At 50.1% G+C, this 19025-nt stretch overlaps 1 pseudogene; it reads left to right on the top strand.

Annotated features, from left to right (window-relative positions):
* Window positions 1-2834: 2834 nt before the first annotated feature.
* LOC120041819 lies at window positions 2835-9494 on the top strand (annotated as a pseudogene).
* The last annotated feature ends 9531 nt before the right edge of the window (window positions 9495-19025 follow it).

The following is a 19025-nucleotide window of genomic DNA, read 5'->3' as shown; positions in this document are numbered from 1 at the left end:
TCTCTGGTCCTCATCTCCTGGTCATGTTTTCTCCCAGCAGTCCCTCTCTGGCCCTCATCTCCTGGTCATGTTTTCTCCCAGCAGTCCCTCTCTGGTCCTCATCTCCTGGCCATGTTTTCTCCCAGCAGTCCCTCTCTGGTCCTCATCTCCTGGTCATGTTTTCTCCCATCAGTCCCTCTCTGGTCCTCATCTCCCAGACATGTTGTCTCCCATCAGTCCCTCTCTGGTCCTCCTCCCCCAGCCATGTTTTCTCCCATCAGTCCCTCTCTGGTCCTCCTCCCCCAGCCATGTTGTCTCCCAGCAGTCCCTCTCTGGTCCTCCTCCCCCAGCCATGTTTTCTCCCAGCAGTCCCTCTCTGGTCCTCCTCCCCCAGCCATGTTGTCTCCCATCAGTCCCTCTCTGGTCCTCTTCCCCCAGCCATGTTGTCTCCCAGCAGTCCCTCTCTGGTCCTCATCTCCTGGTCTTGTTTTCTCCCAGCAGTCCCTCTCTGGTCCTCATCTCCTGGTCATATTTTCTCCCAGCAGTCCCTCTCTGGCCCTCATCTCCTGTTCATGTTTTCTCCCAGCAGTCCCTCTCTGGTCCTCATCTCCTGGTCATGTTTTCTCCCAGCAGTCCCTCTCTGGTCCTCATCTCCTGGTCATGTTTTCTCCCAGCAGTCCCTCTCTGGTCCTCATCTCCTGGTCATGTTTTCTCCCAGCAGTCCCTCTCTGGTCCTCTAACCCAGCCATGTTTTCTCCCAGCAGTCCCTCTCTGGTCCTCATCTCCTGGTCTAGTTTTCTCCCAGCAGTCCCTCTCTGGTCCTCCACCCCCAGCCATGTTTTCTCCCATCAGTCCCTCTCTGGTCCTCTAACCCAGCCATGTTTTCTCCCAGCAGTCCCTCTCTGGTCCTCATCTCCTGGTCTTGTTTTCTCCAATCAGTCCCTCTCTGGTCCTCATCTCCTGGTCCTGTTTTCTCCAATCAGTCCCTCTCTGGTCCTCCTCCCCCAGCCATGTTGTCTCCCAGCAGTCCGTCTCTGGCCCTCCTCCCCCAGCCACGTTGTGACTTCTGAAGGTAATTGGTTGCACCAGATCTTATTTAGGGGCTTCAAAGCAAAGGGGGTGAAAACATATGCACCCACCACTTTTCAGTTTTAAATTTGTTTTAATTTTGTGAAACAAGATATATATTTTTTCACTTCACCAATTTGGACTATTTTGTGTATGTCCATTACATGAAATCCAAATAAAAATATATTTAACCCTCCCGTTGTCCTGGGGTCCCGTTGACCTGGCCCTGATCACAGGGTCCCTGCTGTCCTGGGGTCAAAGTGACCCGGGCCCCACTACCAAAAGATGAATGATAGTTCTTTATTTTGCTGTGTAGCATCTGTGAGAGGGAGACAGCGAGAGCTTGTGCAAACATCTCCCCGCTGTCCTGGTGGCCAGGTTGAACCGGTTCCGCCACATCCACTGTGCTACTATTGTCATGGGTATAAGTGCTTGCGTACATGTCGGGACTTGTGGGGCCAATGACCAGGGTGATATTATTGAATGTGTGAAAGGCTGAGCCGTCCTACACTGAGCCCCGTGGTACAAGGGCGGAGTAGACGTACAGTCATTCCCATAAGACATGTGGCTCAGTGAACACAATAGCCTCTGTCGCTCAGTGAAGCCAAAGTCATCCTCCAAGGTGTTATCGAACCTGTGATTGGGCGACCTGTCCTACACTGAGCCCAGTCCAGTCCAGTCCCTACATGTCCAGAACCGTGGTCTTCCCCAAGGGGGCTGAAGCCATTACTGAGAGGTTCACTGCAGAGCAGGTCCTAGAACAGGTTTCTTCAGATGTCCAGCAAGACTACTCGGATCCCAAAGAAGAAGAAGATGTGTCAGAAGACGAAGACGGGGAGGAATACGACCCCGAGCGGGACTCGTCCTCTTCAGAGGAAGACGAACACGGGGAGGAATACGACCCCGAGCGGGACTCGTCCTCTTCAGAGGAAGACGAAGACGGGGAGGAATACGACCCCGAGTGGGACTCGTCCTCTTCAGAGGAAGACGAAGACGGGGAGGAATACGACCCCGAGCGGGACTCGTCCTCTTCAGAGGAAGACGCAGACGGGGAGGAATACGACCCCGAGCGGGACTCGTCCTCTTCAGAGGAAGACGAAGACGGGGAGGAATACGACCCCGAGCGGGACTCGTCCTCTTCAGAGGAAGACGAAGACGGGGAGGAATACGACCCCGAGCGGGACTCGTCCTCTTCAGAGGAAGACGAAGACGGGGAGGAATACGACCCCGAGCGGGACTCGTCCTCTTCAGAGGAAGACGAAGACGGAGAGGAATACGACCCCGAGCGGGACTCGTCCTCTTCAGAGGAAGACGAAGACGGGGAGGAATACGACCCCGAGCGGGACTCGACCTCTTCAGAGGAAGACGAAGACGGGGAGGAATACGACCCCGAGCGGGACTCGTCCTCTTCAGAGGAAGACGAAGACGGGGAGGAATACGACCCCGAGCGGGACTCGTCCTCTTCAGAGGAAGACGAAGACGGGGAGGAATACGACCCCGAGCGGGACTCGTCCTCTTCAGAGGAAGACGAAGACGGGGAGGAATACGACCCCGAGCGGGACTCGTCCTCTTCAGAGGAAGACGAAGACGGGGAGGAATACGACCCCGAGCGGGACTCGTCCTCTTCAGAGGAAGACGAAGACGGGGAGGAATACGACCCGAGCGGGACTCGACCTCTTCAGAGGAAGACGAAGACGACGACGTCGCTCAGACCGAAAGAGAGACGTTGCTGTAAAAAAACGGCAGCATCAAATGGTCCTCTGTGACCTCATCACAACCAGGCCAGGATGGCAGAGCTTAGGGGCCCGGGCATGACCCGGGGACCCACAACCTACGCCGTGTCCCATGCCCGTGACATGGCGTCGACGTTCTCCCTGTTCATCACACCGGCAATACCAAGAATCATCTTGGACATGACAAATCTGGAGGGGGTTCGAAAAAACGGAGACGGCTGGCAAGCCATGGACGGCACCGACCTGCACGCCTACATAGGACTGCTAATCTTAGCCGGTGTATACAGGTCCCGAGGTGAGGCCGCAGCCAGTAGATGGGATGCCGAGAGCAGAAGGGCCATATTCCGTGCCACCATGCCGCTCAAGCTCTTTCACAACTACTCGAGACTGCTACGATTCGATGACCGTGAGTCGAGACCCGCAAGACGCGCCACGGACAAACTGGCAGCCAGAAGAGAGGTCTGGTACAGGTGGGTGGAGCGGCTGACAGTCCTCTACAACCCAGGGCCTCACGTGACAGTGGACGAGCAACGGGTTCCATTCAGAGGTCGTGTGTGTGTGTATATAATAAAGGTCATTTTCCACTACTGACTTGTGTGGCTGTTTCTGTGACACCGATACTAATCGCTACCCATCATCATCATCATCATCATCGTGCTAATCTCTTGTTTCGAAAGGTCGCTGTCCTTTCCGGCAGCCCAGCAAGCCAGCGAAATACGGGATCAAATCATGGGTGGCCTGCGACGCCAAATCCAGCTACGCTTGGAATATGCAAGTCTACACAGGGAAAGCGACCAACAGAGGCCCAGAGAAGAACCAGCGGTTGTTGGTTGTCCTGGATCTGACACAGGGAATGAGGCGTCACAATGTCACATGTGACAATTTCTTTACGTCTTATGAACTCGGATGGCAGCTCCTCCAGAGGAACATCACCATGGTTGGTACGGTTCCAAAGAATAAGCCTGAGCTCCCCCCTGCACTGCTTGGGTCAAGGGACAGAGGGGTCCTCTCGTCAAAGTTTACCTTCACGCCCACCACCACTCTAGTTTCCTATCTGGGGACACCACCACTCTAGTTTCCTATCTGGGGACACCACCACTCTAGTTTCCTATCTGGGGACACCACCACTCTAGTTTCCTACCTGGGGACACCACCACTCTAGTTTCCTATCTGGGGACACCACCACTCTAGTTTCCTATCTGGGTACACCACCACTCTAGTTTCCTACCTGGGGACACCACCACTCTAGTTTCCTATCTGGGGACACCACCACTCTAGTTTCCTACCTGGGGACACCACCACTCTAGTTTCCTATCTGGGGACACCACCACTCTAGTTTCCTATCTGGGGACACCACCACTCTAGTTTCCTATCTGGGGACACCACCACTCTAGTTTCCTACCTGGGGACACCACCACTCTAGTTTCCTATCTGGGGACACCACCACTCTAGTTTCCTACCTGGGGACACCACCACTCTAGTTTCCTATCTGGGGACACCACCACTCTAGTTTCCTACCTGGGGACACCACCACTCTAGTTTCCTATCTGGGGACACCACCACTCTAGTTTCCTATCTGGGGACACCACCACTCTAGTTTCCTACCTGGGGACACCACCACTCTAGTTTCCTATCTGGGGACACCACCACTCTAGTTTCCTATCTGGGGACACCACCACTCTAGTTTCCTATCTGGGGACACCACCACTCTAGTTTCCTATCTGGGGACACCACCACTCTAGTTTCCTATCTGGGTACACCACCACTCTAGTTTCCTATCTGGGGACACCACCACTCTAGTTTCCTATCTGAGGACACCACCACTCTAGTTTCCTATCTGGGGACACCACCACTCTAGTTTCCTATCTGGGTACACCACCACTCTAGTTTCCTATCTGGGGACACCACCACTCTAGTTTCCTATCTGAGGACACCACCACTCTAGTTTCCTATCTGGGGACACCACCACTCTAGTTTCCTATCTGGGGACACCACCACTCTAGTTTCCTATCTGGGGACACCACCACTCTAGTTTCCTATCTGGGGACACCACCACTCTAGTTTCCTATCTGGGGACACCACCACTCTAGTTTCCTATCTGGGGACACCACCACTCTAGTTTCCTATCTGGGGACACCACCACTCTAGTTTCCTATCTGAGGACACCACCACTCTAGTTTCCTATCTGGGGACACCACCACTCTAGTTTCCTATCTGGGGACACCACCACTCTAGTTTCCTATCTGGGGACACCACCACTCTAGTTTCCTATCTGGGGACACCACCACTCTAGTTTCCTATCTGGGGACACCACCACTCTAGTTTCCTATCTGGGGACACCACCACTCTAGTTTCCTATCTGAGGACACCACCACTCTAGTTTCCTATCTGGGGACACCACCACTCTAGTTTCCTATCTGGGGACACCACCACTCTAGTTTCCTATCTGGGGACACCACCACTCTAGTTTCCTATCTGGGGACACCACCACTCTAGTTTCCTATCTGGGGACACCACCACTCTAGTTTCCTACCTGGGGACACCACCACTCTAGTTTCCTATCTGGGGACACCACCACTCTAGTTTCCTACCTGGGGACACCACCACTCTAGTTTCCTATCTGGGGACACCACCACTCTAGTTTCCTATCTGGGGACACCACCACTCTAGTTTCCTACCTGGGGACACCACCACTCTAGTTTCCTACCTGGGGACACCACCACTCTAGTTTCCTACCTGGGGACACCACCACTCTAGTTTCCTATCTGGGGACACCACCACTCTAGTTTCCTATCTGGGGACACCACCACTCTAGTTTCCTATCTGGGGACACCACCACTCTAGTTTCCTACCTGGGGACACCACCACTCTAGTTTCCTACCTGGGGACACCACCACTCTAGTTTCCTACCTGGGGACACCACCACTCTAGTTTCCTATCTGGGGACACCACCACTCTAGTTTCCTACCTGGGGACACCACCACTCTAGTTTCCTACCTGGGGACACCACCACTCTAGTTTCCTATCTGGGGACACCACCACTCTAGTTTCCTATCTGGGGACACCACCACTCTAGTTTCCTATCTGGGGACACCACCACTCTAGTTTCCTATCTGGGGACACCACCACTCTAGTTTCCTATCTGGGGACACCACCACTCTAGTTTCCTATCTGGGGACACCACCACTCTAGTTTCCTACCTGGGGACACCACCACTCTAGTTTCCTATCTGGGGACACCACCACTCTAGTTTCCTATCTGGGGACACCACCACTCTAGTTTCCTATCTGGGGACACCACCACTCTAGTTTCCTATCTGGGGACACCACCACTCTAGTTTCCTATCTGGGGACACCACCACTCTAGTTTCCTATCTGGGGACACCACCACTCTAGTTTCCTACCTGGGGACACCACCACTCTAGTTTCCTATCTGGGGACACCACCACTCTAGTTTCCTATCTGGGGACACCACCACTCTAGTTTCCTATATGGGGACACCACCACTCTAGTTTCCTATCTGAGGACACCACCACTCTAGTTTCCTATCTGGGGACACCACCACTCTAGTTTCCTATCTGGGGACACCACCACTCTAGTTTCCTATCTGGGGACACCACCACTCTAGTTTCCTATCTGGGGACACCACCACTCTAGTTTCCTATCTGGGGACACCACCACTCTAGTTTCCTATCTGGGGACACCACCACTCTAGTTTCCTATATGGGGACACCACCACTCTAGTTTCCTATCTGGGGACACCACCACTCTAGTTTCCTATCTGGGGACACCACCACTCTAGTTTCCTATATGGGGACACCACCACTCTAGTTTCCTATCTGGGGACACCACCACTCTAGTTTCCTATCTGGGGACACCACCACTCTAGTTTCCTATCTGGGGACACCACCACTCTAGTTTCCTATCTGGGGACACCACCACTCTAGTTTCCTATCTGGGGACACCACCACTCTAGTTTCCTATCTGGGGACACCACCACTCTAGTTTCCTATCTGGGGACACCACCACTCTAGTTTCCTACCTGGGGACACCACCACTCTAGTTTCCTATCTGGGGACACCACCACTCTAGTTTCCTACCTGGGGACACCACCACTCTAGTTTCCTATCTGGGGACACCACCACTCTAGTTTCCTATCTGGGACACCACCACTCTAGTTTCCTATCTGGGGACACCACCACTCTAGTTTCCTATCTGGGGACACCACCACTCTAGTTTCCTATATGGGGACACCACCACTCTAGTTTCCTATCTGGGGACACCACCACTCTAGTTTCCTACCTGGGGACACCACCACTCTAGTTTCCTACCTGGGGACACCACCACTCTAGTTTCCTATCTGGGGACACCACCACTCTAGTTTCCTATCTGGGGACACCACCACTCTAGTTTCCTACCTGGGGACACCACCACTCTAGTTTCCTATCTGGGGACACCACCACTCTAGTTTCCTATCTGGGGACACCACCACTCTAGTTTCCTATCTGGGGACACCACCACTCTAGTTTCCTATCTGGGGACACCACCACTCTAGTTTCCTATCTGGGGACACCACCACTCTAGTTTCCTACCTGGGGACACCACCACTCTAGTTTCCTATCTGGGGACACCACCACTCTAGTTTCCTATCTGGGGACACCACCACTCTAGTTTCCTATCTGGGGACACCACCACTCTAGTTTCCTATCTGGGGACACCACCACTCTAGTTTCCTATCTGGGGACACCACCACTCTAGTTTCCTACCTGGGGACACCACCACTCTAGTTTCCTATCTGGGGACACCACCACTCTAGTTTCCTATCTGGGGACACCACCACTCTAGTTTCCTATCTGGGGACACCACCACTCTAGTTTCCTATCTGGGGACACCACCACTCTAGTTTCCTACCTGGGGACACCACCACTCTAGTTTCCTACCTGGGGACACCACCACTCTAGTTTCCTATCTGGGCACACCACCACTCTAGTTTCCTATCTGGGGACACCACCACTCTAGTTTCCTATCTGGGGACACCACCACTCTAGTTTCCTATCTGGGGACACCACCACTCTAGTTTCCTACCTGGGGACACCACCACTCTAGTTTCCTACCTGGGGACACCACCACTCTAGTTTCCTATCTGGGGACACCACCACTCTAGTTTCCTATCTGGGGACACCACCACTCTAGTTTCCTACCTGGGGACACCACCACTCTAGTTTCCTACCTGGGGACACCACCACTCTAGTTTCCTATCTGGGGACACCACCACTCTAGTTTCCTATCTGGGGACACCACCACTCTAGTTTCCTATCTGGGGACACCACCACTCTAGTTTCCTATCTGGGGACACCACCACTCTAGTTTCCTATCTGGGGACACCACCACTCTAGTTTCCTACCTGGGGACACCACCACTCTAGTTTCCTACCTGGGGACACCACCACTCTAGTTTCCTATCTGGGGACACCACCACTCTAGTTTCCTACCTGGGGACACCACCACTCTAGTTTCCTATCTGGGGACACCACCACTCTAGTTTCCTATCTGGGGACACCACCACTCTAGTTTCCTATCTGGGGACACCACCACTCTAGTTTCCTATCTGGGGACACCACCACTCTAGTTTCCTATCTGGGGACACCACCACTCTAGTTTCCTACCTGGGGACACCACCACTCTAGTTTCCTATCTGGGGACACCACCACTCTAGTTTCCTATCTGGGGACACCACCACTCTAGTTTCCTATCTGGGGACACCACCACTCTAGTTTCCTATCTGGGGACACCACCACTCTAGTTTCCTATCTGGGGACACCACCACTCTAGTTTCCTATCTGGGGACACCACCACTCTAGTTTCCTATCTGGGGACACCACCACTCTAGTTTCCTATCTGGGGACACCACCACTCTAGTTTCCTATCTGGGGACACCACCACTCTAGTTTCCTATCTGGGGACACCACCACTCTAGTTTCCTACCTGGGGACACCACCACTCTAGTTTCCTATCTGGGGACACCACCACTCTAGTTTCCTATCTGGGGACACCACCACTCTAGTTTCCTATCTGGGGACACCACCACTCTAGTTTCCTATCTGGGCACACCACCACTCTAGTTTCCTATCTGGGGACACCACCACTCTAGTTTCCTATCTGGGGACACCACCACTCTAGTTTCCTATCTGGGGACACCACCACTCTAGTTTCCTACCTGGGGACACCACCACTCTAGTTTCCTATCTGCCAAAGAAAAACAAGAACATGCTGCTTCTGAGCTGCACACAGAGGCCCAAGTCAGCCATCGCCAGGACAGGAAGCCGGCCATCATCCTAGACTACAACTGCAACAAGGGCGGCGTGGACAACCTAGACAAGGTGGTCGGCACCTACAGCTGCAGACGGATGACTGCCCGCTGGCCCCTGGTCGTCTTCCACAACATCCTCGACGTGTCCTCCTACAACGCCTTTGTCATATGGCGAGAGATCAAGCCTGACTGGATGCCTCGCAAGCGGAACAAGAGGAGGGTGTTCCTGGAGCAGCTGGGAAAGGCACTTGTCAAGCCGCTGATCCAAAGAAGGCAGCATCTCCCCCGCACCGAAGCGGCGTCAGCGCTTGTCAGAGTCCTACAGAGTGCCTACAGAGTCCTACAGAGTCCTACGGAGTCCTACGGAGTCCTACAGAGTCCTACAGAAGGCTACGGCGGCTCGTGATCAACAACCCGAGGAGCTCGCCGCTGACCCGGCCACCGGGGCAAGGAAGAGGGAGAGGTGTCAGCTCTGCCCACCGGGGCAAGGAAGAGGGAGAGGTGTCAGCTCTGCCCACCGGGGCAAGGAAGAGGGAGAGGTGTCAGCTCTGCCCACCGGGGCAAGGAAGAGGGAGAGGTGTCAGCTCTGCCCACCGGGGCAAGGAAGAGGGAGAGGTGTCAGCTCTGCCCACCGGGGCAAAGAAGAGGGAGAGGTGTCAGCTCTGCCCACCGGGGCAAGGAAGAGGGAGAGGTGTCAGCTCTGCCCACCGGGGCAAGTAAGAGGGAGAGGTGTGAGCTCTGCCCACCGGGGCAAGTAAGAGGGAGAGGTGTCAGCTCTGCCCACCGGGGCAAGTAAGAGGGAGAGGTGTCAGCTCTGCCCACCGGGGCAAGTAAGAGGGAGAGGTGTCAGCTCTGCCCACCGGGGCAAGTAAGAGGGAGAGGTGTCAGCTCTGCCCACCGGGGCAAGTAAGAGGGAGAGTTGTCAGCTCTGCCCACCGGGGCAAGTAAGAGGGAGAGGTGTCAGCTCTGCCCACTGGGGCAAGGAAGAGGGAGAGGTGTCAGCTCTGCCCACCGGGGCAAGGAAGAGGGAGAGATGTCAGCTCTGCCCACCGGGGCAAGGAAGAGGGAGAGGTGTCAGCTCTGCCCACCGGGGCAAGGAAGAGGGAGAGGTGTCAGCTCTGCCCACCGGGGCAAGTAAGAGGGAGAGGTGTCAGCTCTGCCCACCGGGGCAAGGAAGAGGGAGAGGTGTCAGCTCTGCCCACCGGGGCAAGTAAGAGGGAGAGGTGTCAGCTCTGCCCACCGGGGCAAGTAAGAGGGAGAGGTGTCAGCTCTGCCCACCGGGGCAAGGAAGAGGGAGAGGTGTCAGCTCTGCCCACCGGGGCAAGGAAGAGGGAGAGGTGTCAGCTCTGCCCACCGGGGCAAGGAAGAGGGAGAGGTGTCAGCTCTGCCCACCGGGGCAGTACGAGGGAGAGGTGTCAGCTCTGCCCACCGTGGCAAGGAAGAGGGAGAGGTGTCAGCTCTGCCCACCGGGGCAATTAAGAGGGAGAGGTGTCAGCTCTGCCCACCGGGGCAAGTAAGAGGGAGAGGTGTGAGCTCTGCCCACCGGGGCAAGGAAGAGGGAGAGGTGTCAGCTCTGCCCACCGGGGCAAGGAAGAGGGAGAGGTGTCAGCTCTGCTCACCGGGGCAAGGAAGAGGGAGAGGTGTCAGCTCTGCCCACCGGGGCAGTAAGAGGGAGAGGTGTCAGCTCTGCCCACCGGGGCAAGGAAGAGGGAGAGGTGTCAGCTCTGCCCACCGGGGCAAGGAAGAGTGAGAGGTGTCAGCTCTGCCCACCGAAGAAGGACTCCAAGACACACACGGTGTGCTGCAGGTGTAATAAAAGCATCTGAAAAGGCTGTTCACACGCATACTGTCACACTTGCGCCCATTGGGCCTTTAGCCAATACGGGACAGGGTGATCCGGAGGACGCAGGGTCTAGACACAATACGAGGATGACGGGAGGGATAACAATCATACCCAACGGCACAATGTCCACAACACAGGGAAGGTAGTGTAGGATGGGGACATTTTTTTTATCGATACCCAAACTCACACGGGGCCCAAGGGCACAGGGAGGGCAGACTGCGCGAACGCACACAGTGGCCCGTGGGTGGAATGCGAAAGCTGTGACAATACATCCATTTATCAGTCGTGTAGCCAACCACGTCTCCGTTATCAAACAGTTGCTATTGTATCCAACGTACTACTACAGGGAAGTACCTAAACTACAGGTTGGGTTGTTACAACAGTTTACATGTCTCAAGACTGGGGAAGAGGTATCAGCTATATTCAGCATGGCTGTTACGGCTCATCTGTTCATCTTTGTTGCAGCAATGCGTTTGTATCTACGTGTGCATCTGTACGGACAGCACAGTGGCATCAGTGACGGACCTGTGTTTGATGGAGAATACCCGGGTATGGATGGGGGACCTGACCTTGACGGAGAATACCAGGTTATGGATGGGAACCTGTGTTTGATGGAGAATACCCGGGTATGGATGGGGACCTGACCTTGACGGAGAATACCAGGTTATGGATGGGGACCTGAGTTTAATGGAGAATACCCGGGTATGGATGGGGGACCTGACCTTGACGGAGAATACCAGGTTATGGATGGGAACCTGTGTTTGATGGAGAATACCCAGGTATGGATGGGGACCTGACCTTGACGGAGAATACCAGGTTATGGATGGGGAACCTGAGTTTGATGGAGTACACGGGTTTGTGAATGGAGGACCTGAGTTTGACAGACCCGGGTTACAAGGGAGATCTAGAGTGTCCCGCTCTATCCAAGGTGGTTCGAGTGACCACTCTATGCCTGACCTCATTGGGGTAGACAAAGGTTATTGCTACGGGGACATTTGTAGGGAATATGACACCTGGAACGTTACTTACCGGGTGACATTGATGAAACCGTACCATGTGTATAAACTTGATGGGAGACTATCAAGTTTATATCACTCTAGTTTGCTACTACGGTAAAGGCCTGACGTCTCTGTGTTTTCTGTGGTGTTTAACTGGAAGATAACATCTACTCAGTCTCTAATAGCCAGTGGATCACAATACAAGGCAGGTCTACGGATCTTGTTGACCTGTGCATCTGGCCGATACATGGATGGGCCCGGACCAGCCGTGGTAGATCGGTCTTACTACGCAGCAAGGTGGCGTTTGATAACTTGGGGTTTACGATTGGGACAGGTGCTTCTCAGAGATCATAAGTGTACTGTCCCACATCAGCAGCCTTGAAAAGGTAATATTTGCAACCCGACCCATGAACCAGATGGTTGGGGGTGAAGACCTGGAACATCAACCAGGTGTCAGATATGCCACACACTGTGTAGATTAGTAAAGATATAGGTGGATAGCATATGGAATCACTGTCATATCACTTGGTACATGTGCCATTACAAAGTGCTTGTGATGTATTCAATGTCCATATCCATATGTGAATAAAGACAATATTGTTCAGAGATGGAATAACCAGTCACATTTATTGAAATAGTACATTACAAAACATTACATGTCAATACATCCATTCCCACAGCAGGACATTGTGACAGCATCCATTTTCAAAGAACACAACCTCTATTGCAGAAAGGAATAAAAGGGGTTGGTATAGTTAGGCCTCCATAGATTGCCACCTAGTCATCTCTCTCCTCGTCATCGGCCATATACTTGAGAGAAAGAGAAATAATCATATTACCAACAGGAAATAGACACAAGAAAAGTGTAATCACAGTATACATTACCATGGCATCGTCTGCATTGTTCAGAGGAGGTAATGCCGGGTGAGGTTGAGGCTGCTCAGGCTGTGCATGGTTGAGGACCTCTGGGTGCACCAGTGGACGCTCTTGTTCCAAGACAGGGTTCCTAGGTCCCTCGTCGTCAGAAGATAGTGTGTAATCGCTCTCCTGAATGTTTATTATGAATGGGATATTTATCACATGCACATGTTATACTTTACAACAGTGAATGAAAGGATATCAAACATAGTCAGTCTGAATCAAGCCGAGTACCTGCAGAACGGTTCAGGGTGATGGTAGATGCCTGTGGAGTGGAGATGAGGGTCAGAATCAGCACAAGTTAAATGACTATGGTTAGCAAGGTCTATGAACAAGTTGTGTATAGCGTATGATATAATCATGTGTGTATGTTGCCGGGCTCAGCTCGCTGTTGTCACTTTACACCACTGTCTTCTGACATCATTACAATTCTGAAATGCACAATGGCTCGAGTTAAGGACATAGAGGTCCATAATTGGCTGGTAAACGTGACAGTTGCAGTAGGTGTCACGGTCAAACGACATTCCATGGTGGGTTACGGTTAGGCACAGGGACTGTGAAAGGTGTTCATCATCAGCATCATCCTGAGGAGATACTAGCAACAACAGTTAGAAACATGAGGCACTTTCCCTGTGGTTATTGACCGTGTGCTGTTTGGGGTATGCTTCCAATTCCCTAGTACTTACAATTGCTGTATCAAAAGAACTATGATACCAATTACACACATATATCGAAATAGCTACGGGGTTGGACGATGGCCTATGTAAACGGAAGACAATTCGATTCACTCCGTGTCTCTTACCGAAATGAATATGGCAACTGGCCCCTATTGGACAGATAGTGGCTTCCACTGTTAGAATGGCTGGGTGAGAAGTGGTGGGGTTCTGTCTCTGAAGAGCAGCTAATATCATCCCTAAATAGACCCGAAGTTACTGTAGGAGCTATTGCTATCGCGGCCTACTTTGCTACGGGGCGGCAGGGTAGCCTAGTGGTTAGAGCGTTGGACTAGTAACCGAAAGGAAAGGTTGCAAGTTCATATCCCCGAGCTGACAAGGTACAAATCTGTCGTTCTGCCCCTGAACAGGCAGTTAACCCACTGTTCCTAGGCTGTCATTGAAAATAAGAATTTGTTCTTAACTGACTTGCCTAGTTAAATAAAGGTAAAATAAAATAAAAAATACTTTGGTGACATGCCCGGAGGTGTGTGTTCAGGTATGGTGAAGAGCCCTGATAATAGCCTCATCCCATTTGCTATATACAGTACTTCACCTGAGGCTATTACAAATGCACGGACTTCGTAGACTGGGACAGAGGTGAACCTGTTGCGATGATAGAGGATGTGATTGAAGCAGTCCCAGAAGGTTACTTGATGGCTAGACCGAGAGAAATACCCGATAAGGTAACCTTTGATAAATGCGGGTTTGTGCTTGTAAAAGATGTAGTAGTCAACAGCGTGATTGACACAGCTATACACTTCAATACCATGGCACGGACTATATGAGCAAGGTTAAAAAGGTGACCTTTGTACCAAGACCCCTTCCTACGCTGCAAGAGATCTGCAGGAGCAGGATGGTGAAAGACGTAGCAGGACCAATCAGGAGAAAATGGGAGATGGAAACTCCACCCCATCTCAACCACTTCATACAGGCCGGTCAATATGCAAAGAGATAGAGGACATGAACATTGAACTCCTGCACATCTAAATGAATATATCAGGCAGTATCTGTCTCATTATACTATACCATTATGTATCCTTGGTTTGACATGACAGCAATAAAGTGAATCACCAGTCATTTCAGAGCCTTGTTCTTTTTTATTCACATAGATTACAAAGAGCAGTAACATTGCCACCACACATGTTCCACCCAGAGATTATGGCTGGGCTTTCCACCCAGTACCGCTTCATCCAAGCGTGTCTGGGTTATCCAACAAGAGTCCATTCAGTGGTTTCTAGCCTTTACAGTTGCATCCAAGCGTGTCTCTATATCCAGCTATTAACAATACATCCCACACAGGTTGTTTAGCAACCCGTTTACCACTTATCACACTGTGGCTGTTGTATCCACACAGGCTTACTGTCTCCACCCGTCAGGTTTATCTACCCTTCGCCCAGTCTTCCAACTCTGGTTGTTTTCCAGCCCTGGGGCAGTCATCCAAGCGTTGCTGTTTCTACAACTCAGGGTGTTTACCCAACCGAGTATTACAGGGAAGCAGGTAAATAGCAAGGTCTGTTCTTCGGATCTTACAACAGTTGGCCTGTCTCAGCACTGGGGAAGAAGTATCAAGTCTATTCGAATATAGGCAACTGGCCTATATTGCAGAGAACATGGCGTTCATTTGTAAAGTCGCTGGGTGAGCACTGGTGCTGGTGGGGCTCCGTTTCGGAGGAAGGAATGATATATTCCCTGAATAGACCGGAGGTAAAGGTTGCAGCTTTTGCCATAGCGGCATAATACCTTGGAGAGGCACCTGGGGGAGTGTGTTCATGTATTTGGAAGACAGAGGAATGTGGCATTATCTCATTTGCTATATACGTCTCCGGAGGCAGGTACAGATGCACCAAGTTCCTAGACTGTGAATACAGTCACCCTACGCAAGTGATAGAAGACATGATTGGAAGATTCCCAGGAGGGTACCCGATGGCCAGCCCGAGAGCCATACTTGGTGGTCAGAGGGAGTTCCCTTTCGTAAATGTAGTGGAAGAGATGCATACCATGATACAGTTACTAAAGAGTGAATGGTGGGGACTGTCTCTTGGTCTGTCCCGAAATATTGGGACCTGAAAGTCATCTGAGCACACTGCTGTGTTAAACACCCTAAACATGCGAAGTGAACACAACAATCCTGCTGCAGCAATATGTTACATGGATGAACGCGGAGCTGGACACCTCTTTGAAATTGTAACAGGGAAAGGAAAGTTATACAGGGTCATGTTCGATAGGTCTGGGTTTTGATGTGGGCCAAAGCTAAACTTCTCCAACCTTACGAGAGCTGATTGACTTCATGATTGAGGCTTATGATTTAACCTTTGTGCCAAGACCTTCCCCCTAACGTGAGTGGAGACAATGCCAAGGATGGAGTACGATTGAAGGACACAAGGGGGTCAGATGGTCCACACCCTGTCAAAGGTTTCATACCAGGCAGCCCGTGCACCCAGGCCGAGGCTACGGATATGAATAGTGAACTCTTTTCATAACATGTGTAAACTATTTTATACAATGCCATTACAGCTAGAGTGTAGTTGGCCATGTTATGCCTTGACATTAATAAAACCAAGTGAATGATCAGTCAGAGATGTGTGTTGGTTTTTATTCATAGGAAACATTACTGCATAACATAGTGCTTCTGCACATATCACGCCAGTGTAGTTAACCCATACATGTCACCCCATAGTAAAAGTTATACCGATCCTTTAAGGACATATGATTAGTCAACATAAACTTCAACTGGGTTCTCCTGATCAACACCTCGGTGCTTAAACAGATTCATATGGCTGCAATCCCGTTAACGGGATCGATATGACAACAGCCAGTGAACGTGCAGGGCGCCATTTTCAAAACATCAAAAATCTCATAATTAAAATTCCTCAAACATACATGTATCTCATACCATTGTAAAGCTATTGTTGTTGTTAATCCCACCACAGTGTCCGATTTCAAATATGCTTTACAGCAAAAGCACCACAAACGATGATGTTAGGTCACCATATATAGCCACAGAAAAACACAGCCATCTGAGACAACTCCTCTTTGCTTGGTAACACAGTACCCGAGTCTTGTGATTCAATCAGGGCCAGAGACAGTTCGTCCCACAGCTCCAGACAGAATTTGAAAGCGTCGCCGCGATCCGAACTCCTTGTCTTAGACGTCTACATCTTGACTAGTTTCATCTGTAGTCGTGGTGTAGCCCCACCAGCTCTCTGTTTAGAATGGCAAATTGTGTTAACCTGTCTAGCTCCGGGGTTCCGCTAGCGGAACTCCCCCCACATTCCACTGAAAAGGCAGAGCGCAAAATTCAAAAAATATTTTTTTGAAATATTTAACTTTCACACATTAACAAGTCCAATACAGAAAATGAAAGATTAACATCTTGTGAATCCAGTCAACATGTCCGATTTTTAAAATGTTTTACAGCGAAAACACCACGTATATTTATGTTAGCTCACCACCAAATACAAAAAAGCACAGACATTTCTTTCACAGCACAGGTAGCTTGCACAAAATCAACCAAACTAACAAAGAACCAACCAAACTAACCAAGAAACAACTTCATCAGATGACAGTCTTATAACATGTTATACAATAAATCTATGTTTTGTTCGAAAAATGTGCATATTTGAGGTATAAATCATAGTTTTACATTGCAGCTACCATCACAGCTACCATCACAAATAGCACCGAAGCAGCCAGAGTAATTATAGAGACCAACGTGAAATACCTAAATACTCATCATAAAACATTTATGAAAAATACATGGTGTACAGCAAATGAAAGACAAACATCTTGTGAATCCAGCCAATATTTCAGATTTTTTAAGTGTTTTACAGCGAAAACACAATATAGCATTATATTAGCTTACCACAATAGCCAAAAACACAACCCATTTATCAGCAGCAAAAGTTAGCGATCGCAAAAAACCAGCAAAAGATATATAATTTTTCACTAACCTTGAAAAGCTTCATCAGATGACAGTCCTATAACATCAGGTTATACAATACACTTATGTTTTGTTCGTGAATGTGCATATTTAGAGCTGAAATCCGTGTTTATACATTGTGAAAACGTAGCAACTATTTTCCAGAATCTCCGGATATATTTCTGACACTCACCTATTCTGACCAAATAACTAATCATAAACTTTACAAAAAAATACTTGTTGTACAGCAAATGATAGATACACTAGTTCTTAATGCAATCGCCGTGTTAGAATTCTAAAAATAACTTTAGTACGACATACAGCTTACGTTATAGCGAGACAGCGCCCAAAATAAGAGCGGAATATACGTCTAAACATTTTCGACAGAAATACGAAATAACATCATAAATGGGTCCTACTTTTGCTGAGCTTCCATCAGAATCTTGTACAAGGGGTCCTTTGTCCAGAATAATCGTTGTTTGGATTTAGAATGTCCTCTTCGTCTGTTGAATTAGCAATCAAAACTAGCCAAGTGGCGCGAAGCTGTCCATCGTCACCAAACGCAGAGAACGGAACACGCCAAAACTCCCGAAAAAATTTCAATAATCTGATAAAACTATATTGAAAAAACATACTTTACGATGATATTATCATATTTATCAAATAAAATCAAAGCCGGATATATTAGACGTCTATAACGAAAGCTTTTCAGAAGCCAATACTGATGTCCTTCCCGCGTCTTCCTGAACAAAGGAAATTGGGGTCATGTCATTCCAAGACCTCTCTTTTGACCATCGATATAGCTAGACTCCCCATTTCACCCCATCTAGTGGAAGGCGTATGAAGTGCATGTATACTAATAGATTTCAAGCAAATTAATAGGGAGGCCCTGGAACAGAGCCTCGATTTCAGATTTTTCACTTTCTGACAGGAAGTTTGCTGCAAAATGAGTTCTGTTTTACTCACAGATATAATTCAAACGGTTTTAGAAACTTGAGAGTGTTTTCCATCCAATAGTAATAATAATATGCATATTGTACGAGCAAGAATTGAGTACGAGGCCGTTTAAATTGGGCACGATTTTTTCCCAAAATGAAAATAGCGCCCTCTATCCTCAACAGGTTTTAAGACACTCGAGGTAAGCCTGCAACAGGATGGATTTTGCATAGCGACGGGACCACACGGCTCCGGCATCGTCTACCCCTTCCCCGCAAACCCATTTGAGCCGGTTCTTCTCAGGTCTCCTGTGGTCTTGCATTTCCATTGTCCAAACGTCTTCCCCGACGAGGTGTTGAAGGTGCACGCAGAACACCTAGGGCACTTCTTGGCGTTACAGAACATTCCTAAGATAAACGGGGAGTAAGAATCAACCCTGTTTCTGAGCCTGTGCAAATTGTTCACTCGGGACAAGGTCCTCTCCCTGTACGAGAACACCCTGACTGACGAGGGTGTGCGTGACAACGTTCTTAGTATAGCCTCCGAAGACAAGGGTGGGGCTGACGCCTACCCAAGTGTTTTCGTCAACTTCCACAAGACCATGGTA

This window comes from Salvelinus namaycush, unplaced genomic scaffold (assembly GCF_016432855.1).
Source record: "Salvelinus namaycush isolate Seneca unplaced genomic scaffold, SaNama_1.0 Scaffold548, whole genome shotgun sequence".
Lineage (NCBI taxonomy): Eukaryota > Metazoa > Chordata > Actinopteri > Salmoniformes > Salmonidae > Salvelinus > Salvelinus namaycush.
Note: the sequence above shows the minus strand (reverse complement) of the source record. Positions and strands in the feature narration are given on the sequence as shown.